Source organism: Ambystoma mexicanum, chromosome 9 (genome assembly GCF_040938575.1).
Source record: "Ambystoma mexicanum isolate Mex_15411 chromosome 9, UKY_AmexF1_1, whole genome shotgun sequence".
Lineage (NCBI taxonomy): Eukaryota > Metazoa > Chordata > Amphibia > Caudata > Ambystomatidae > Ambystoma > Ambystoma mexicanum.
Window position 1 is genome coordinate 1551009806 of NC_090931.1, and position 18665 is coordinate 1551028470.

Below are 18665 nucleotides of genomic sequence, written 5' to 3' on the forward strand. Positions count from 1 at the left end.
TACGGGGAGGAACCGCTGGGCATTTTCGTAGTAGATGCGTATCCGATCCACAATACAAACAGAGACCAGTGTCTCGCCTTCTTCTACGTTCTTCAGGTGTTAACGGGGCTCTTGCGGCGCCTATCTGCATGGGTTCTTCTTTGCTTGAAGCTAAGGGTAACAGATGAGAAGGGGTTCCTGCAGAGGGTGAGTTGACTGGGATGCGCAACTTTCGTCTTTCGGTCCGCCGTTCGCTGAGACGGAATTCTATCTGGAGGGCTATGGACATCATATCCGATAGAGAGGTGGGAAGTGCCAAACGAGCCAGCTCGTCCTTTAATTCTTCTCTTAAGCCACGACGAAATATCGTAAATTGCACATGTTCTGGCCATCCGGCCTCAATCGCTAACCGTTTGAAGGACGAAATATAGGTCCTGAGATCGCTGGTGCCCTGCTGAACGTCTAGCAGTTCTTCAGCCGCTATGTGAGTTATCTCGGCCTGTTCGAAGGTCTGTTTAAACAAGGTAACAAAGGCACCATAGTCCTGGAGTATCGGATTGTTATTGGTTACTAGTGGGGAAGCCCAGGCCAGGGCGTTTCCTATTAAATTTGATATAACAAACCCCACCTTGGTATGAGCGCTGGCGAAGGTATGAGGACGAAAGGCAAAGTAAATGGCACAAGATTCGAGAAATTCCTTGAGACGTCTTGGCGATCCATCGTATTTACCCGAGGACAAAGACATGGGAGGGAGATCGGTCTCCCTAGATTCTCGAGCCGTGATCATTTGTCTTAATGCTGCATTTTCAGCCTTGACGTTCTGTAATTCAACGTTCATTCCTTGTACAGCTTGAATCAGCTCTTGCAGCTGTTCAGGGGTAGCCATAGTTTCTTTCGGGCGTTGCAATCTGTCAGAATCAAACTCCAGATCTCCCTCTTCTTCTTCTAACTCCAACCCTCCGTCCACCTCCTCACCTGTGGCGATGGATCCCCTGGGCGGTTCCAATCTTTTCTTCCACCAAGCAGTTTTTTTTGATGGAGGATAGGGCCTACCCCGGGAGGAAGCCACCCTGACCTGCTACAACAAGGTCTAGAAGTGGCTTCTCTGCCGGAGCAAGCTATATGGGGGAAAAAGCCTGATGGCATAAAAAACCCCCGGCGAAGTTGTGCTGAGTGGATCCCAGAAGATATGGAAGGCAGAAGTATAGTGAAACTCCAGAATTGTAAGTCCGACGAGAATGGACGGGAAAGAAATCTTCACGGAGAAAAGGGGCGGAGCCCAGGACAGAAAACGGGAACCAAAGAGAGACAAGGTAAGACAACGAGAACAAACAATGGGAGGTACGGGAAAACAGATGCACCGGCTAGGAGAGCCGTCAACAGCGCTACAAACAGAAAGATGGGAGAGAGAGAACAGAGAAAACTAGCGTCTCACCCGGAGCCTGACGCGAGAGGGTTGCAACGCGTAGGCTTCCGGGTGTGACGGAAGGAAATAGGCGTACCGAAGCAAGCGCTGCGGAACAACTAGACCGCTAAACATAGTGCGTGGTATAACGTGAAGGGGTGACTAATGGCGGCCCAGTCTCCACCGCGACCATATCCCCCAACATTGGCGGCGCATGACAGTGGTGTGTACTTGCTCCTGTTCCCTACCAGTAGCTTTTGCCTACAGGGTGATGCCCAACACCCAGGAACTGGTTTTAACTCCTGCTCGTCAAATCTTAATTTCACAACCCTTAAAGTCAGCTGAAGGGCCATTCACACCACAGCACTTCAAGGCCATAACAATGGCAGTAGGCACTATGCACATATCAAGTAACACAGATCTCTAAATGTGTACACACCACTAGCTGTTGGGTAGTCATATTTGACTCTTGGTGAGTAAGAAATGGTGGGCTGAGTGTATGTAGAGAAATGAGGGGAGAGTGACTTTTTATGGCAGGCTAGTATCTTGCAACATTTTACTCCTGATTAATGTAACATAACCTAGTTCTTGAGTGGGAGCTTCACTAGTTCTTTTTCGAGTTTCAGATACACTGACTGGTGTAAGAGTCACCCCAAGGTGTACATACACAAAGGATCGCTCTCCACCTGGTTCTTTAGTCTTTCTTTGTCTCTTTTTCTTGAATTTACATTGACGATTAATATAGAAACAAGGGCTGGTTGAATCGAATTAGTAAATAATTGATGTCATGTGTTCTGTTCCAGGTACAGCTCACCATCCCAGGAGGTGCTGCCTGTTTCGCTGAAGAGGAGTGGGTGATTTTGAAGGAATGGCAGAAGGAACTTTACAGCAATGTGATGAAGGAAGTTCACCAAGCGCTGCTCTCTCTGGGTAAAGTTACACCACTGACCTTTAACAAGTGTTTTTAGAGTCCATGAAATAGGTGGCTTGTTATTTTCGGCTCTGAAAATGGGTCTTGCTATTCTGTCCTTGATGTATGTTTCTTAATACAGTCCCAATGCTGTACCGGTTGATAATGCCTGGGGCCCGAGTTAATGGGTGTGGCGGGTCGGAAGAAGGAGTCTGACACTTGGAAGACATGACTCATATTTTTTATGAAATTATAAGTAGAAGGCCTTACTTTCCCTATGACACAAGGGAATACCCTACAAATAAAAAAAAATGAAAGGTGCTAATCTGTTGTCATAAAGTCAAAAGAAAATATGTCCTCCGCCCATACTACCCTATTTGGCCCTGCCACTAATGTTAACTAACTTAAATAAACCAATGTCCCCTCAGTGGCGCACTGCCATATTGTATTGTAGTGAGATTGGATCCCTTGCCTATGCAGCTTTTTACATCTGAGTAAGCCTAGGGTAAGTGCTAATTTCTACGCGGCCTTCCCGCTCCATTTTTAAAATCTAAACTGCTTTTTACATTCTGATCAATCGCTGCCTCGTGCTCTCTTGATCTTTGCCACTTCCTGGTTTCTCCTTCCCTCCCCTGTCCTCTGATTGGTGTACTGCCCCTTTATGTTAACCCACTAGGGCAGCCCCACTGCCCATGCAGCCCCCTTGAAGAAGGGCCCAGAGGCAAAGGGCAGCTCCTGTATTGCGCTTTCTTAAATGTCACTGGGCCTAGTAAGATCGCAGTGTTTTCTGTTTTTTCTCTCCCTTGTTCCCCTCACTTTTTGCCTGGTCGTGCTCTGAAACACTTGTGTACGAGCGCGATATAAATAAAATATCATTTCATCATTTCATTTCATTTCATTTCATTTCAATAGCAGCTCCAGAGTGTGTTTGCTGGTGTTTGCCATGGGAGCATGCAGTGCAGCCATCATCCAGCAGCGACTGACAAGGTAAGAAAGGCACGGGCAGGGGGAACAGCCATTACTGCTCCCTATTTAAGTGTCCCTCCTACCTTTTTACTTCTAATAGCTATTTGTACTGTCTGCTGCACGGTGTAGTTGTATGTTATCCATATCTGGCACTAGGTTAACTGTTGTAACTAGCCATTGGGGCTTCCTCCTCCCCCCTTCTATGAAAGTCAAATCTGGGTGCTTTGCTGTTGTGCTTGAAAATTAGGCTTTCCCCCCCTTTCTAGGAAAGTTGAATCTAGGTGCTTTTACATTGCTGTTGTGCTTAAAAATGAGACTTATCCTCTTTCCCTTTTATCTAAGATTTTCACTCTGTCAGATAACTCACTTCTAGGTCTCTTGCTTTCTCTGCAGTGTGATATAACTTAGACTTTTTTCCCCTTCCTGGACACCTGATTCTAAAGTGTTGCATTCTGTGTGGTATAGTTCGGTATCGTGCACTGCAGTTTCTCCCTCTCGCCCTGTCTCACCCTTCCTTCTCTCCTTGCTCTCAATGGTGCTCTCAATCTCCCTTATCATCTCTAACTGCTGTGCTATGACCTATTCTATCCCCCTGTTGAAGTTTGGAAGGAGAACATTCAAGAAGGATCTTCTGGTCTCCAATCCAAGCCTGCCTATCGCTGACACCTATGTCAACGCTTCTTCCAGGCAGACTTTCACCGCCATCTTCTTTGTCGTTCACTCTCTGGACCTTTGAACTCCCCATATGGTCTCAGTACACTCCCCGTTCTCTTCCTCTCACTCTCCCATTAATGGTGGCACTGTTACGCTCACCTGGCTCCCACAGGGGCATCGATCTGAACTGGACAGCTGCGGTCTCCACCAATGTGATGCGTAGTGCTGAGATGACAGACTGAACTGGCCCACCTAGCTTCGTTTGCTTTGCCCGTAGGAATATTCTTCTGCAAATGGAGAATGGGAATTAACCACCTGTGGAGTTGAGCGTAAACCCCTCACCCCCGCTGTTCTCCCCACTGATCACCTTTGATGTCCCCTCTTATAGTCTCACCTGATGGTTTGGAAAGATGAGCTCTCCATCCTGCATTGAGCGCAGGGGTGCGTAGATAACCAGTTGCTTCAGTGGTTCGAAGGAATTGGTGAGTTCCAGAACAATATTGACTCTGAGTTTTCTGGCAAGACGCCGTAAGTATGTAGTTTGTAAGAGTTCAAATGTCTGACTTTCACTCTTGTCCGATTCCTTGCAGGTTGCAGCTTGACCCTAGCAAAGAGTTTCTTGTGGCAACCGGTAATTTTCTGGTAAGGATTTGTATTATCCAACACAGTTCGATAAAATAATGTCAGTATGTAACCTGTTGCTTTCTCCCTTATTCAGGTGCTGAGAGAAAGTATGAAGTCTCGGGGAATAATGCCTCCGGCGGTAAAATTAGGTAAGTCTATTGTGGTGAGGAGGTTTCCCCTTGTTTGTCCCTTTGTTTCACCTTGCTGTCCTTTTGTTCCCCTTAGGGGCTGGGGTACGGCGAGGATGTGGTGGAGGCTGCGCCGACCCGTGAAGAGGAATAGTACCCCCGGTGGTAAAATCAGGTAAGTCTATGGGGGTAACTAATATTGCCTCTGTTTATTCCCTTGGCTCACCTTGCTGTTCTTGTGTTCAAAAGGATGCGGTGGATAGTGAAGATGTGCGAAGGCCGGTGAGTGCAGCGCGGCGCTGCAGCAGGCGAGGCGACGCGCATAAAATAACTTCTTTCTTCCAGGTCGAAGGCGCGGTGGATCGGGAATTCAGGTAAGGATCAAAGGTATTGCTCTTGTTCTAACCTTTGCTAACCTTTTCTCCTTCTTTCTCCCTTTTTCTAGGAGGTCCAGACTCGAGGCGGGCGTGGCAGAAGACTGGATGCTGACTTGCAGGCACGGTGAGCGTTACGCTGCTGAATGCAGAATAACGCGAAGCATGTGCTGCTCTTCGGGCGTGGTTTAAATAGCCCCCAAAGTAGTCCCAGGTAAGTATTCCTCCCCGACCCCACCCGAGTGAAAAAATAGTCCCAAGGTAAAGTAGTCCCTTTCAAGCCTCTTTTGGCTTGGAGCTCTTGCAGCATGGTCTGCATCAGGTAAGTTTTAATTTATGAACCTGGCGCCTATGGCGCCAGGACTGACTCTCCATATGAGCCTGGTGCAATAGACGCCAGGACTGCACCCAAATAGCCCCTAGCAGGGGTTGTTGGGATTGCTTGGAATAACTTGATGCCTGCTTCCGGGGTCACTGGACATGGTCTGGGTCACCGGGGGTAGGCATCATGACAGCACTCCCCACCAAGGCCCCTCCTAAAGTCGTTCTTCCTCGTGGTCTTGGTTTGTCTGGGAATGTTCGGTGGAATTTTTTCACCAATCGGGGTGCATGAACATGGTCACTAGGTTCCCATGACCTTTCCTGTGGTCCGTAACCTTTCCAGTCGATTAAATAAGAAAGCTTTGACTTCACCAACTTGGAGTCCAGGATGTTCTTGACCTCAAATTCGGGTTCCCCGTCTATAAGGATGGGGTCTGGTGGCTTGGTTAGTCTTGTCCCTGGGTACACTGGTTTCAAAAGTGACACATGAAAAACGGGGTGAATTTGCATATTAGCAGGTAAGTCCAACTTGACGGCCACTGGGTTGATAATGGCCTTAATAGAGTAAGGTCCCAAATATCTGGGGTTAAAGGTCTGTGTTCCTTTTAGAGGTAAGAACAAAGTTATGGCAGAAAAAGTCACGAGTCCACAGCGCTTATACAGTGATTAAGAAAATAAACATCAAGGCTGCGGTTATCTGGGCGGTGTGGGTGTACTGCCAATACACATCCACAGGAATAGTTGAAGGAAAACAAAGATGTTCTCAGTCTCACTGCGCCAAGAAATTATAATTAGTTGTTTGTGCAAAGAGAAGCCTTTATTGTTTGTGCGAAGAGAAGCCTGACACATGTTTCAAGCTGTGTACAGCTTTTCATCAGAGGCTTAAATTGCATAGTACATCATTTCCATACAAATTGGGTAAAGTTAAAAACATACACATGATATCCATAAATCCATTTATTCACCTTTTATTTATTTGTGGAAACGTTACATCGATGATGTTATTTTAGTGTGGACTGGTACAAAAGATCTTCTTGTTGAATTTGTATCCTGTTTAAATGATAATGATTGGGGATTACAATTTACCTCAACCTTTAGTCAATCTCACATTGACTTTTTGGACCTTTCCATAGAACTAACCCCTGACGGCCTAATTACCAAAACCTTTCGCAAATCGACCTCAGTGAATGCCACGTTACATGCAGAATCATGCCATAAAAAACATGTCATTGCCAATATTCCCAAAGGGGAATTCATTCGTGCTAAGAGAAATTGCTCCCAATCAGTGGATTATGATCAAGAATGTGCTCTTATCAAATCCCGGTTTTTGAATAAAGGTTACCATAAGAAGTGTGTCGAACAAGCATCAGCCACAGTACGTCAGGTTAAGAGAGTGGATCTATTGGTGCCAAAAACTCGGTCTAAATCATTAAACTCTGAAAATATCAGGTTTATCACAAGATATAACTCTGATAGTCACAAAATACATGCTATTTTAAGTAAACATTGGCACTTGTTACATCTCGACAAAGACATCTCAAATTGGTTGGACACTAATGTCAGTGTGACTTACAGCAAAGGTACATCCCTTAAAAATGTATTGAGTCCATCATTTATGAGCCCCTTATCTATACCCAAGACTTGGCTCAATTCCGCCAGAGTCCTTCGTTTTCATAAATGTGGTGTTTGTAATATGTGCAACTTTACATTTGAAACATCTGCAGTCTCTTTTGGGCTACGAGGTAATCATGAAATCAAGTCTTTCATCAATTGCAATTCTAAGTTTGTAGTGTATTGCATTATATGCACCTGTGGCCTGAAATATATAGGGAGCACTATTCGCCCACTTAAAATTAGAATTCGTGAACATCTGGCTTCCATTGGGAGCCAAGATGCCAAATACCCCCTTGCCTATCATTGGCAAAAATCTCATCAAATGGACTGCAAAAATGACATTCGTTTTGTGGGGCTGTGCAAAGTGTCATTGCCCCCACGGGGTGGTAACCTTACACTAAAATTACGACAATTGTTGGAGGCCAAATTAATTTGTAAATATTGCACTGTTTCTGAAGGACTTAATTCGGATCATGAGTTTGCCATATTTTTATAATTCATATTTCCTCTGTTGGGGTTGACAAGTGCCTTTAATTATCCTCTTGGGGAGATCCCCTCCTGTAATTATATTCTTGTTCCATGTGTATTATTACTGTGCAATGTGCCTTTATTTGTAATGGTGTTCAGTAGCAGCGCACTCAGCCCCACCCTTTTTTTAGTGCATTGGAATTGTTGGTTTATTTAAATACCACTTCAATTATTAATGACTAGCTGAGGCTTGTTACTTTTAACTTAATTTTGTCTCTAAAAAAAATAAAAAAAAATAAAAAATAAAATTCCTCAGCAAAACATGAGTAATAGTTGTTTGCTAAATTCTCCTTTTTATTTGTTGGCTAATTTGGGCTTATGGACCAGTTTCACTAAGTTAGGCATTTCTAAAGGTGATCAACATGGTGATCCTTTTCGCCCCTTTCTGTTTGTCTCACTTGGAAGGCCATGCATTGTGTTATACTGCATTCCAGTATATTTAATCCTACCTTTCTTTCGTGCATTGTGCAATGGTAACACGAGTAGACTGAAACAAATGGTCATCGAGGTAGGTCTGTTTATTTTTCTCTCCCCATGTTGTAGTTTTAACTTTTAATTGGCTTTTTTGGTTAACCAGTTAGGAATTGTCCACAGTCCTTTTGAATCACGAGTTAATTGGAGTTAATTTAATGGGTACTTTGGTGGTTTTTTTAATACTAATTTGAGATTTATTTTCTCTTTGGCTAAATTAGCTTTCCGCAACTGCGAGGCATTTTGAGGTATGTTTTTATTGACAGCATTACGGTTTGTTTTGGTAACTTACGTAATATTTTTCTGCAATTGGCTTTCCAGTAATTACTTAATCTATCTGCCTACAGAACTGTATCTGGCATTGTCCTACTCTAAATGTGGAGTTCTTATTGCTGCAACCTAAGGTACTTATTTTTGGAATACATTACAGTCTTTGATTTAAGACTTAGCTTACTAAGTGGAACTTGATTGCGCTGCTATGGGCAACTTTTGTTTCTAAAATTATGTTTCTTTTTCTCATTTTGTTTGTCTGTCAACGGACTACTACGAATGAAATTGGTTAATTTGTAGTAATTTAATTTCTACTTTTTTACTTTTCCTACATGTGATGTACATGTGTTATATTTTTTGTGGTTGCATCGCGCCCTGGACTGCTTGCTCACAACTTGTGCCTATGTTCTTTATGTAACAATTTTTTGCACAAAACAATCATGTGTATGTTTTTAACTTTACCCAATTTGTATGGAAATGATGTATTATGCAATTTAAGCCTCTGATGAAAAGCTGTACACAGCTTGAAAAAACGTGTCAGGTTTCTCTTCACACAAACAATAAAGGCTTCTCTTTGCACAAACAACTAATTGTAATTTCTTGGCGCAGTGAGACTGGGAACATCTTTGTTTTCCTTTACTTTAGAGGTATGTGTTTTGTGGCCAACCATACTTGGTCCCCTATCTGGTATTGTGGAGTATCGCCTCTATGCCGATCAGCATTTTTCTTGTATTTTTCTTTCGCTTGTTTTAAATGTGCAGTTGCTTCCTTAAAGGCTTGTGTAATCGTAGCGTGCAGATGGTCCACTGCGGGCATTTCTAAGTGTTGGGGTGAGTCAAGGTTTGAGGTTCGAGGATGGTGCCCATATAAGGTATAAAAGGGGCTTTGTCCAGTTCCAGAATGTACTGAGTTATTGTATGCATATTCGGCGATCCAAAGAATGTCTTTCCAATTACTCTCAGTTTGATGTAACATACAACGCAGGTATTGTTCAAGAGTCTGGTTGGTCCTCTCCGTTTGACCATCGGTTTGGGGGTGGTGACTGGTCGATAACCTCACATCGATTTGCGCCAATTGACAACATTTCCTCCAAAAATGTGAAATGAATTGACTGCCCCGGTCAGAGACCAATACGGACGGAAATCCATGTATGCGAACAATGTTTTCGAGGAACTCCTTGGCCAGGATTGAAGCTGAAGGTAATCCCTTTAAAGGAATAAAGTGGGCCATCTTGGAAAAAAGATCCACAATAACTAGAATGGTGTTAAATCCATTGCATGGGGATAGATCAGTAATAAAGTCTAATGATAAGGTGTGCCATGGTGTAGGCAGAATGTCTAAAGGTTGTAAGAGTCCAGCTGGTTTTTTCTTCTGACTTTTGTTTTGGGCGCAAATGCCACAAGACATTACAAATGATTTAATATCCTTTCGCCAGGTGGGCCACCAGAATTGTTTCTTAATTTTGGCTTCAGTCTTTGCGATACCTGGGTGCCCCTCTATTAGGGTGTCATGATAATGGGAAATGACTAGCTCTTGTAGTTCCTTGTGTGGCAGATATAGCCGCCCTTGGTAATAAGGCAGGTTATTGGTGACAGAGTAGTCCGGGCCTTTCTTTACCCAGTCCTGCAGGGCTGTGGAATCAAAGAGTTGCTGGATCTTCACCTGAATGTCCTCTAGTGTCTGTAGAGTAGTCATGCCAAGAATCCTTTGTTCGGAAATTATAGGTACTGGTTCTGGGTTCACTTCTGCCTCTCCCATCCCTATTCGGGATAAGGCGTCTGCTTTACCGTTCTTGCAACCTGGTTGGTAGGTTATCACGAAATCGAACTCGGCAAAGAATAATGCCCATCGGAGCTGGTGTGACCATTGGGCCTTGGCTGTCTTTAAATACTGCAAGTTCCGGTGATCGATGATCACAGTAATGGTATGCCTGGCACCGAGAAGATAGTGCCGCCAAGCCTTGAAGGCGGATTTAATGGCTAATAACTCCTTGTCGGTAACAGCATAGTTTAACTCGGGTGCCGAGAACTTTCTGGACCAAAATTCTACTGGGTGAAGCTGGCCAGTTTCAGGGTCCTTTTGGGACAGGACAGCTCCCATGGCTAAACTGGATGCATCAGTTTCCACTATGTATGGAAGTTCAGGGCGCGGGTGCTTTAGTACAGGTGCAGACGTGAATTTCGCTTTCAGTTCTTGGAAGGCATTTTCAGCTTCTTCAGTCCACATAAAGCATTTGTTTTTTCGCAAGAGTGCTGTGATGGGATGTACAACATGTGAGAAGTCCAGGATGATTCTGCGGTAGAAATTGGCAAAGCCGAGCATGCTTTGTACTCCTTTAACTTAACTCGGTGATGGCCACTTAAGAATTGCGTCCACCTTTCGTGAGTCCATTCGGACTCCTTTTGGACTCAGGATAAACCCAAGGAATTCAACTTCCGTGGCATGAAAAACACATTTTTCCAGTTTTGCATATAGTTTGTGCTGGCGCAATTTCTCAAGGACTGCTTGGACGTGCTTCACATGGTCAGATTCTGAAGAGGAGTATACTAGAATATCATCAATATATACGACAACACAAACGTCAATGAGTTCACGAAGGACATCGTTCATGAAGTATTGGAAGGCTGCTGGTGCATTGCACAACCCGAAGGGCATCACCTGGTATTCGAATAACCGGTACTTAGTGCGAAAGGCAGACTTCCATTCGACGCCCTCTTTCACTCGTACCAGATGGTATGCCCCCCGGAGATCCAACTTAGTGTATATGCAAGCGTCCTTTACTTGGTCTAGTAGTTCGGGGATCAGAGGCAATGGGTATCGGTTCTTAACAGTGATCTGGTTCAATGCGCAGTAGTCTATGCACGTTCTGAGGTCACCTTCCTTTTTGGGCACGAAGAACAAAGCTGAAGATGCAGGGGACTTGGATGGGCAAATGAAGCCATTAGCAAGGTATTGGTCTAGATATTGCCGTAGGTGAAGGGTCTCAGGTTCCGTAAGGGCATAGATCCTGCTACAAGGGGGTTGTGCACCGGGTATGAGATCGATTTGACAATCATACGATCTGTGAGGTGGTAAGGTGTTTGCCTGTTCTTTTTGGAACACATCCTGGAATTCTTGATATTCTGGAGGTAGTTGCACGACTGATGTGGTTACTGTGGCCAGGCCTGCGTTCTGGTTTTTCTTTGGGTAACAGGTTTGTGCACAATCCGGGAAGGTTATTATCTTCTCTCGCCAATCAATACAAGGATTATGTGTTTCCAACCAAGGTATCCCCAGTATTATTTGGTACTGTGGGGCTTTGATTAGATCAAGCACAATAGTCTCTCGATGCCCATCCTGACCCAATAGTGTCATCTCTGCGGTGGAATGAGTTACAGGCCCAGAGGCAATTTCAGTTCCATCGACTGTGGTGATGACATCTGAGGTGGTTTTTTGGCAGAGAGGTAGATTCATCCTGGAAGCCAATTCGTAGTCCACATAGTTTCCTATGGCCATGCTATCAATGTATGCCCTACTGCGTGCATACGCGATGGCTGCTTTGGATCTAATAGGATCATTGGTATGATGAAATGCGAGGTCTGAGTATCCTTCTTCAAGCTCGGCAAGCGGACCTCTACGCTTGTCGGGCGTGGTCTTTTCCCGAGTCTGACTCCATATGGCTTTTATAAGCAGCTCCTACCACCTTCTTTGGTGGTTTTACAGGGCACTCCCATAGAAAATGCCCAGAAGTTCCATAATATAGACACAATTGCATTTGCCGTCTCCTTTCTCTTTCCTTCTGGGTTAAGGGTCCTTTAACCCCTCTGATTTGCATGGGTTCTGAAGCATCTGCTCCTTTGGGGTTAGCGTGGGTTTTGACCAACACCCGATTCTCAAACTTGGCTCGATCAGCCTTTCTGTTCTGAAGTCTGTGAACTAACTGGACCACTAAGTCTATATATTCAGCGCAGTCTTGAGGTGGGTTCACAACTTGAGCCAAGACATCCTTGAGTTCTCCTCGAAGCCCTCGATGAAATAACGTGATTCGTTTTACCTCGGGCCACCCAGTTTCCACTATCAACCTATTAAAGGTTGCGATGTCGGATAGAAGGTCCTCGTTACCCTGCTGTAGGGACAAAAGTTCGTTATCCAGGGCCTGTCCTTGGGAGTGCCGGGCAAATAGTCTTTCCATGCTCATTTGAAAGCCCTGAAAATCCCAAAGAATCAGGTCATCCTGAGTAACTAGTGGAATTGACCAATCAGCTGCACTGCCTCTGAGATATGACAATACAAAGGCTACCTTGGCTTGATCGTTTGGGAAGGCTCTGGGTCTGCATAAAAAGTGCAAGCGGCATTGGTTCATAAACACAGCGAACCTTTTGGGGTCCCCGGCAAATCGTTCGGGCGGAGCTAATGGAATAGTTCCTGGTAGGTTTATTGGCACAGGGTTACTCGATGACACAGGAGCTGGATTTCCCCCGGGTCCTGGTAAGGGTGCTTGTCCAGCCTGGCTTTGCAGTAGTTGCCTAGCAAGGTCATCAGTTCGCTCCTTTGACAAAAACAGTTCTCTCCTAAGAGCATTGGTTTCTTGATGGGCGGAATGCACTTCAGCCCTCAGTTCCCCTAGTAATTGGCCCAATTGGTCAGTTTCCGAGGTATCCATAACGCCCGGGTGGGAATTTGTGGGTAGGCTTCGCGTTCTGTTACGCTCACCTGTTCCCACAGGGGCGTCGATCTGAACTGGACAGCTGCGGTTTCCACCAATGTGACGCGTAGTGCTGAGATGACGGACTGGACTGGCCCACCTAGCTTCGTTTGCTTGGCCCGTAGGAATATTCTTCTGCAAATGGAGAAAGGGAATTAACCACCCGTTGAGTTGAGCGTAAACCCCCCACCCCCGCTGTTCTCCCCACTGATCACCTTTGATGTCCCCTCTTATAGTCTCACCTGATGGTTTGGAAAGATGAGCTCTCCATCCTGCATTGAGCGCAGGGGTGCGTAGATAACCAGTTGCTTCACTGGTTCGAAGGAATTGGTGAGTTCCAGAACTATATTGACTCTGAGTTTTCCGGCAAGACGCCATAAGTATGTAGTTCGTAAGAGTTCAAATGTCTGACTTTCACTCTTGTCCGATTCCTTGCAGGTTGCAGCTTGCCCCTAGCGAAGAGTTTCTTGTGGAAAACGGTAATTTTCAGGTAAGGATTTGTATTATCCAATACAGTTCGATAAAATGATGTCAGTATGTAACCTGTTGCTTTCTCCCTTATTCAGGTGCTGAGAGAAAGTATGAAGTCTCGGGGAATAATGCCTCTGGCGGTAAAATTAGGTAAGTCTATTGTGGTGAGGAGGTTTCCCCTTGTTTGTCCCTTTGTTTCACCTTGCTGTCCTTTTGTTCCCCTTAGGGGCCGGGGTACGGCGAGGATGCGGTGGAGGCTGCGCCGACCCGTGAAGAGGAATAGTACCCCCGGTGGTAAAATCAGGTAAGTCTATGGGGGTTAACTAATATTGCCTCTGTTTATTCCCTTGGCTCACCTTGCTGTTCTTGTGTTCCCCTTAGGTGCCGGAGTGCGGCGGGAACATGCAGAAGGATGCGGTGGATAGTGAAGATGTTGCCAAGGCCGGTGAGTTCAGCGCGGCGCTGCAGCAGGCGAGGCGACGCGCATAAAATAACTTCTTTCTTCCAGGTCGAAGGCGCGGTGGATCGGGAATTCAGGTAAGGATCAAAGGTATTGCTCTTGTTCTAACCTTTTCTCCTTCTTTCTCCCTTTTTCTAGGAGGTCCAGACTCGAGGCGGGCGTGGCAGAAGACTGGATGCTGACTTGCAGGCACGGTGAGCGTTACGCTGCTGGATGCAGAATAACGCGAAGCGTGTGCTGCTCTTCGGGCGCGGTTTAAATAGCCTCCAAAGTAGTCCCATGTAAGTATTCCTCCCCGACCCCACCCGAGTGAAAAAATAGTCCCAAGGTAAAGTAGTCCCTTTCAAGCCTCTTTTGGCTTGGAGCTCTTGCAGCATGGTCTGCATCAGGTAAGTTTTAATCTATGAGCCTGGCGCCTATGGCGCCAGCACTGACTCTCCATATGAGCCTGGCGCCATAGACGCCAGGACTGCACCCAAATGGCCCCTAGCAGGGGTTGTTGGGCTTGCTTGGAATAACTTGATGCCTGCTTCCGGGGCTGCTGGACTTGATCTGGATCCCCAGGGGCAGGCATCATGACAGACACCCGTTGAGAAGTACTCTTGGCATCCTTCCTGTCCTCTAGGGCCATCAATAATGTCTACCTTAATGCCACTGTAATGGTCCAGGGCTCTTAGCCAAACCTCCTCCTTCTTGATAGGTGTATTCCGTCTCTCATCAACTTCATGCCCTCTCCTGCCACTCCTCCAATACCTCACGTCTGGCCCTCTGCCACCTCTGACAGGTGTACCACACTGCTGTACCCCTCCTTGGAAGACCTTCAAAAGTGTCAACCTGCTCCACTTAGCTACCCTCTACTCTCGCTCTGCCGTCAAACACTCCTCTCACATCTGCCACCTCCTTGAAGACCTCAGCGTAGACGTCCTTGCTCTTACCGACAAGTGGTTCACTGCCAGCTCTGTCGCATGTTTTTACACTTTCCTCCCTGAGGGCTACAAGATCCAACCGGATCAGGCCCAACCGGTCCGGACGCAGAGTGACCCAATCTTCCATGAGTGGCTCTCTTCTACTATCATATCCACTCAGGCCTACTCCTCTTTTGAATGCCTTGTCTGCAGGTTTGATGACCTTCCTGTCCTCCCTCTGACTCTGGCCATCATCTACATGCCTCCTGGCCAGGTCTTCCTTTTCCTCTCAGAGTAGGTTGTCCTTACCTCTTCTCACCTGGCCTCCATCTTCAAGCTTCTCCTCCTCTGAGATTTCAATATTCACCTTGACTCCCCTGATACGGCCTCTGGACTTTTTCGCAACCTCAGTGACTCTTTCTCTCTCTCATTCTTCCCCCTGGTCCGATGCACTCAGCTGGTCACACCTTGGATGCTCTCATCTCTGCAGACATCCCCATCGCCAAACATCTCATTACTCCTCTCTTCTGGTCTGATCATTCTCACCTGTAGTCTCACCTGGACATCCTGGGTCCCCCGGTTAAGCCCCCGCCTGCACTGCCATTCTCCTTCTCCATCATTCGACCTATGAAGCGAGTGTCAGTTGCTGCTGTTGCAGCCACCTTCAATCCCCCTCCTACACCTGCCTCTGACTCTCACTCTGACACAGCCCTTACTAACCTTCAACTCTCCATCTCCAACACTTCGGACATCGTAGTCCTTGTCACGTGGATCCGCAAACTGGCCTGCTGCCTGCTCCAAAGCCAATACAGACTCTGCTCGAAGAAGAGGGCCTTTTTCCAAGCCCGCATCTCTGGGGCCACTAACAGCACGGCTGACCTTTTCAAAATCTGCAAGGAACTCTCCAATCCTACTGCAGTCTCCATGTCTCCTCTGCCTTCCCAGGCCCTCTGAACTTCTCTGGCCTCTCACTTCATTACTAAAACTCAGGACATCCTGTCCTCACTCTCATCTTCACCACTCCCTTCTCCCTCACCCGCTCTCAGGATTCCCTTGGTCCCCCTCCCCCATCCTTCCTTCTCTCCTCTTTCTCATGAGGTTTCTAGACAAGTCCGCTCTATGAAAGTCTCCTCCAAACAGGTGCTCCGCTGCTCCTCCAGATCTATCAAGGACAACATTGTCGCCCTTGCTCCAGCCTTGGATCACTCCTTTGCCACTTGATCCTTCCTGTCACCCCTCAAGCACTCCCCTGCGCACTCTCCCCTCAAAAAGTCTTCTGCCGACCCTTCCTGTTCAGCTAACTACCACCCTATCTCCATTACTCCCTTCCTGGGCAAACTATTGGAGAAGCAGTCCATCTCCCAGCTTTTCCACCACACAGAATCTGTTGGTTCTCTCCACAGCCACCAGTCTGACTTCAGAGCTGCCAGAGGCACGGAACCTGCTCTCCTGAACACCTGTGAAGATTGCTGTATAATCTCGATTCCAACTCTCCTTCCGTTCTGATCCTTCTGGACCTTTCCTCTACCATTGATAGGTCAATTACGCCACCCTTATAAATCGGTTCATGACACCCTTGGCATCACGGACCTGGCTCTGGACTGATTAACCTCCTTCCTCTCTGAACGACCGTCCCAGGTTCAGCTGGCCCCTTTTTCTCCTCCATCTCACACTCCATCAGTTGGGTCCCTCAGGGCTCTACTCTCTCGCTCTGGCTTTTCAACATCTACCTTGCGCCCCTTAGCCCATTTGATATCTGCCTTCTCTCCTACCTTACAATGTTATTCGGACGACCCGAAACTCTCCGTCAAACTTCCCTCTTCCGCCTCCTCCTCTTTCTCTCTCATTCCTAACTGTCCGTCTGCTATTCAGGCATAGTGTGCTATCAACGATCTCTGCCTTAATGCCAGTAAGACTGAGATCCTTCTCATTGGGACTCCAGCTCCCTCCATGGGTCCCCTCCCCTCACCCTCCTGTCAGGCAAAAACCCTTGGTGCTATCTTCAACTCATCTCTCTCCATCTTTCCTCACATCACAGACCTTGCCAAGAAGGCCACCTTTCAGCGGCACCTGCTCCCGAGGCAGTCTCCCTTTCTTCACCTTCCCCCAGAAACTCAATGGGCCTCATTGCAACATAGGCGGCCGCGGAATGAACGGTGCCGGTAAGGGACCGGCACTGTTCATTCCGGGCCGCCACATTGCAGCGGGTCCCGCTCTGGACGCCTGGCCAGACTAGACGTGCACAGCGGGTCCCGCTAGCAGACCAGGATGCTAACAACGGGCCCGCCATTAACGGACCCGTTGTTAGCATCCTCCCCATTCTCATTGAGCCCTATGGGGGCTCAAATGGGAATGGGGATATACCGGGTCCGGGTCCCGCGAAAGGGAATTACCGGGCCCTCCAAGGTCGGAATTGCCCGGTAAGTCCCCTTTTGCGGGACCCGGACCCGTTACCCGGTTTGGGGGTAGCCATGCCGCTAAAAACGGCATGGCTACCTCCAAACTCGTACTGAGGCCCAATGTCTCCAGAGCTCTGGTCCTGTCATGGTTTATTATACGGTCATTATCAACTCAGAGTCCCCCCCCAGCCTCAAAGCAAGGTGGCGCACAACAAAACGCTTTACAGATTCAACGTTAGTGAGGCCTCCACTTCTATCGTACCCTACGTCAAAATGCCCTCTTTACCATCAATCAGCTAAGAACCAGGCTGGTGTATAGTAAGAATATATATTTATTTAAGTTTTTGCAAAGACTCATAGGCAATCAGAAAAACAGCAACCACCAATGCTGTGGCACTACACAATATCACACTTTCAAATTTCTTGCACCAATTAACTAACATAGGTTTCAAAGACTTTCAGTTGCTATTAGACACAGATAAAATCTTGAAGTTTTCAGTCACAATTTACACCAGATTTCTTGCAAATTAACCAATAGGAAAAATAAGATTTCTTGCAAATTAACTAATAGGAAAAATACAAAACACACTGTGATTGCTTAGTTTGGCACAATACTAGTTTCTCCCAGCAACGGCCACCCTCCAGGCATCAATTAGATATGACCCCTCTGATTTGAAGGCAAGGTACAGGAAGTGGGAACACAATGGAAAAATAGTTTTGGCTTTTTATAAGAACGGCAATGTTTGGAAAAGGAACTCCAGCAGGAACATTGTTTAGGGCCGTTTATTTAGGTAAAATGCAATGTTGTAGAATTCTGATTTGGGATGTAAGGGAATAAAGGGGGAATTTCATTTTGCACCACTCCTACAATAAAAATGCAAGGCGCTGGGATTCTGGTTTGGACTGAAAGGGAACATTCGTTTTGCGCAATTTGTTTTCAAAGGGAATGCAAGGGGTTGGGATTTCTGTTTTGGGGACACTAGTATCAATTGAACAGCAGAGTAACCAATTGCATTACAGACTAGAGTCATTTACAGTGCACTGGGATAATCCTTTGTCAATTTCACATTTTGACAAAAACATCACCACGTGATAAATGACCATATGGGAATTAATTAAATTATATTTTTAGTTAAATATGCTAAGGGTATACACGCTTTCACCCCCCTCCCACTAATGGAGAGCACCCACAATCCGATGGATTAGGCAGCTCTCCTGGTCTCTTTCCCTAGTTGTTTTCTTGCAAGTCGCCTCTTAGATTGGAAATTGCCAAGATATAGGGCTGATGACACGTACATATTTTCATAATTCCCACGAAACAGATTGGCTAGCTCTCTTTCTTCACTTCCCACCAAGGCGCCCCCTGGCTGCTGATAGGACCAGAAGTTGGGAGGTATGGGTTATGGAAGCTCAGGGAGGAGGAAAAATACATCATTTGACAGGTAGTTTTACACTTTTGAGTTCTGAAAATCTAACAACATGGCAGCTACCCTAATCTTTCA

General features: G+C 46.3%; 1 long non-coding RNA gene across 1 annotated transcript in view; it reads left to right on the top strand.

The window, feature by feature from the left end:
• The first annotated feature begins 2193 nt into the window (after window positions 1-2193).
• Window positions 2194-18665, top strand: part of LOC138489506 (uncharacterized) — a 74091-nt gene continuing 57619 nt past the window's right edge. The window contains exon 1 of the long non-coding RNA XR_011274806.1: window positions 2194-2314. This is a non-coding gene — a long non-coding RNA (uncharacterized lncRNA). The remainder of the gene's footprint in view (window positions 2315-18665) is intronic.